Here is a 4,393-nt window from a genome sequence, read left to right on the forward strand (position 1 = left end):
ATTTCCCTTGCATGTTTTTTCTTTATGGCAATTGTTCCCATCAATGCAGGTAGTCACCCGATGAAATTAGTTAAAACGTACGAAAGGTGGTTAACGCAAAGACAGGAGATAGCTAGTGACCTTAGTCTTGAAGAAAAACAGCAGACAAAAAAATTTCACAAGCCTGCAGTTTTGGGAAAGAAACTACTGAAATAGAAACATATTATGATGAGTTATAGGATGCAATCTATAGGATGTGCTTTCGAATTCACGACGAAGTCACCAATTTTATAGGATCGATTTTCGGGACCGTTAAAGATAAAGTAAACGCGGTCGTCAACCTATAGAAAGGGTTACCAAGTTATATTCCACGATAAAAAAAAAATAATAAATTCAATAAAAAACGACACTCAACTAAAAACTCGAGATCACTGCATTAACAGAAAATAAAAAAAAACATTTATTTACGTGTTAGGAATATTAATTTAAATTGTTCCAACATAAGTGTTTTCTTGTGTTGAATGTTCATAAATGAAGGATTACTGAAGTGAGGATTTTGTGAGTATGGCACGAGGCTTGAAATTATTGATTTTTATGATAAGAGTACCGCACGAGGACTTGGAGTTAATGTGACGCGCGCGCGCGTGTGTGTGTATTCATATTGTAAGAACAGTGGTTTGAAATATGAATGTTTAAAAGGAGATTTGAGTTCTGAATGTGGTGAATTTTCATGGTGGGTATTGGTCCGTCTGCATCGTACGTAAAGTCATGACATCTCCCGCAGACAGAGTTTCTTCCAACACGTGTTGCACTTGAGAATTTGAAGAGAAAACTGTGACTGTTCTGTAGCATTCTTGGCGATGCTGTTTTATGCCTAAATAGACAGAGTCCAGCGCCAGCGTATGTGATAACTACAGACAGCGGTGATGGTTACATGTGGAACTGCATCCTGGACTGTTTAAATTTTGGCAGGTTAAGCTTTATATATATCTTTTTATACCGAATTTCTCAAACGTTCCAGCCTGTTTACTGTATTCATACGCAAGGGAGCCTAACATGGTTCCTTTTCTTTTATGTGTGCAGTGGTCGCATCACATTGTCATGTTCCTAAGCGTTTTTCATATGTGTGGACGTTTCAAAGCAGTAATTGCTGTGAAATGTTCCTGCTGGACATTTATTCTGGTCGGGCATCGTGATTGCTACAGAGTTATCGGAACAGTGAATTATTAACAGCCACTAGACTAATAAGCTGGAACAAAGGAAGCAGGAAATAAATCAAACTATTCTGAAGAGAACATAACACAGTACTTACAGAAAAGACAGAGACTAACAACATTACGTCTGTGTGTGTGAGAGAGAGAGAGAGAGAGAGAGAGAGAGTATAAAGAAGAAAGAGCTAATCAAATTACAGATATGCATCTGAACTTTATCAAAAACCCTCAAATGGGACAACTTCATTAGACTAAATATGAGAATAATTCTTACTACATGGTCTGATGCTAGATTTGTGGAGATAGAGAATTGCATTAGGCGTGAGAACAGAAGAGATGTTGCGAGTCTGTCTCTGATGTATCGTTATTTTCATGGAAAGTGTTCGACTGAGCTTCAATCTATGGTCCCCCCTCGCAAAACTTTCACAAGAAACACTCGTCTAGCTGTAAACACTATCAATAATTCCCCCCACTCTTTATCTGTGCCTAAACCTAAACGTAGATTCCATGAACAAAGATTTTTTATTAGAACTGCACGCCTGTGAAATTGTCTTCCGTTTTCCTGCTTTCCGGCTGACTACAATATGGTTGTCTTCAAGTCTAACGTAAATAAGTTCTTGATGAGCCGTTCCATATAAGTTATCAAATTTAACAAATTTTCATTACTAATGATTATTATATTGTCCAATTTCTACTGTACACTCTTTAACCCTTATCCTTGAGTGGCCTCTTGGCCTTGATAATGTGTTGATACCTATGAAAAAAAAAAAAAAGAAAAAGTCCAATGTGAACAAGTTCTAATTGAATCGTCCCCCTAAGTAATCCAAGTTACAAAATTCCCACTGTTTACTATGCTAAAATCACAATGACTAATGTATACCTATTAACCCTTATACTTGAGTGGCCTCTGGGCCTTGATAAGTGGTGACACCAATGTAAAAAAAAAAAAAAAAAAAAAGTGTTTGGAGCGGCAATGAACCAACTTTATGAGATGCCGAAAAAGTAATGGATCTGATGGACTTGAAGAAAAATTTGACGAGAAAAGCAAAAAATATTTCAGAATTGATTTCTCCTCAAGAAAAAAAATCCACGTTTGTAATTATATGACAATAGAGGAGTCTTAACAGAAAGAAACCATTTCTTGCACCAATTTGCAACATGCTGATGCAATAAACTAAGATTTATTCTTATTTCAGTCATAAAAAATTATTTACCATCATCATCATCATCATCATCATCATTACTTTTGTTATGGGCTCACAAGGAACTTTCACACAGGTTATCAAAGATCTCATTGAATACAGCCTGTGGTGCTTCCTGGAAGCTGAGTGACAACAAGTCTCCCCAGATTTCCAGTACTCTCCACCTCTTTCGATACCATTTGCAAATAAATTTGCATTATCGCAACAGCTGCTTGCCATTGATTTCTTGTTGGCAGTAGCCATTGGTCTTTACTGGAATTTGAGTGGCAATAAGCCTCCCCAAGGTCCCAGTTCTCTTCGCACTTATACTGTGGAAGTCTGGTCAGTGCTCACTCCTCTGTCTTCCCTTCCTCCTTGACTACTTGGCTATTTGGTTTCACTCTTGGGGGGGGGTGATGTGGCAATGGGGGACCAATCAAGGCTCTATGTTTTGATTAAATTATATTATTGGTTTATAGGGCAAAAAGAGTCCCAACGCGTATAGAGACCCGTAAAAGTTGGTTTACGATAAACAGAAATAAGAAAACACAAGATGTCTTGGACACAAAAACATCCAAAAACGGAAGAGTAGAATTCGTTTCCTTGTCTACCGTAAACTTAAGGGCTGGATGAAGGGATACAAAAAAGCATCCGCATTCGTCTCGTTGTTACTTTAGCACATAGGGCCTTGCTGATTTGTTCTGAAGTTAATTTGGATGACAAACTCAAATTTATCACCGAGACCCTTTGTAATAATGGTTACCTCTTGGATATTGTTGAAACTACTATCAATAAGAAAGTTTCCAATTTTCATAAACCCAAAGAAATTACAGCTAATAGATATCCTGTGTACCTACGTCTATCTTGGCTAGGTAACATCAGTGACCGATTTGCTAAGCAAATTTCTTTGTCTGTGCAACGGTGTTATTTTGCATCGAACCCGCGTGTTGTTTTTTTCAACTAGGCTTATGTTGCCGTCTATTCGCAAAGATGTTCTCCCCCCCCACCACCACCACCATAATAATTCTATTATTTATTTATTTAAATGTTGTTGCAGTGCGCACTATGTTGGGTGAACATCGCAAAGATTAGATTTTCGTTTGAAACAGCATGTGTCTTCAAAGATTCGTTATGCAAATTTTTCACCCTTGGATGTTCTGAGTAATACGTATGGTTCTACGATTTGCGATCATCTTATAAATAACCATGCGTATGCCACGAATTTCAGTGCTGACATGTTTACGATCTTGAGTAAGTCGCACTCTCCTTATCATTTGAAAATTTTAGAGACTCTTTTTATTAAGTCTTTGAGACCTTCTCTTTGCAAGCAAAAAGAAAATCTTCTACGACTTAATTTAGTCTCTATGTAATTTTTCTCTCGTTTATTTCTGGGGGGGGGGGTTCCTACCCCTGCCATATTCATGACTTTTTTTTGTTTGTTTTAAACGTATTTTCTTCGATTTAGCTTTGATAAGTGAGGAACGAAACCTGGTTAGCTTTTAGTGGGGTAGTTATACCCCAGCTAATCTTTTATCTTATAGAACCCTCGATAAAAAATGACAAACTCCTTTTAACATTAAACCTTTGCAAGTCTTTATTCCATGGGATAATAGTGGTGGAGCTCGAAGTTCTTGAGTCAAGTCCACGGCGGACTGTCGGTGCTGGGAGAGGAGGAGAGGAAGGTGTGTCTTCGCTCGTGGCTCTGTGCTGACTGTTGGATGTCCCTTGCACTCTTTTTGGGGACAGCAGGATCAATGCGCCCTGCCTGTCGATTGGCCAGTCTATGGCCGAAGAACTTACAGGGAAGCATTGATCCACCAGAGAGTATAGTTCATTAGGGGGGGTTGCTACATCACCCCCTGCTTAGGCGGAAAGCCGATAAAGAAGAAATGTAGCAGTTGTTAAGAGAGAAAAAAAAAATGTTCACAAAAGTTTGTTTTTTTTTTTATGAGAAAATGTTCTTGCTTTTCAGTGAAAAGCTGGGTTTTCATGCTGAGGATGAAGAAAAAGGATTTTATTTTA

Source organism: Euprymna scolopes, chromosome 15, assembly GCF_053919585.1.
Source record: "Euprymna scolopes isolate OS-2025 chromosome 15, ASM5391958v1, whole genome shotgun sequence".
Classification (NCBI taxonomy): domain Eukaryota; kingdom Metazoa; phylum Mollusca; class Cephalopoda; order Sepiida; family Sepiolidae; genus Euprymna; species Euprymna scolopes.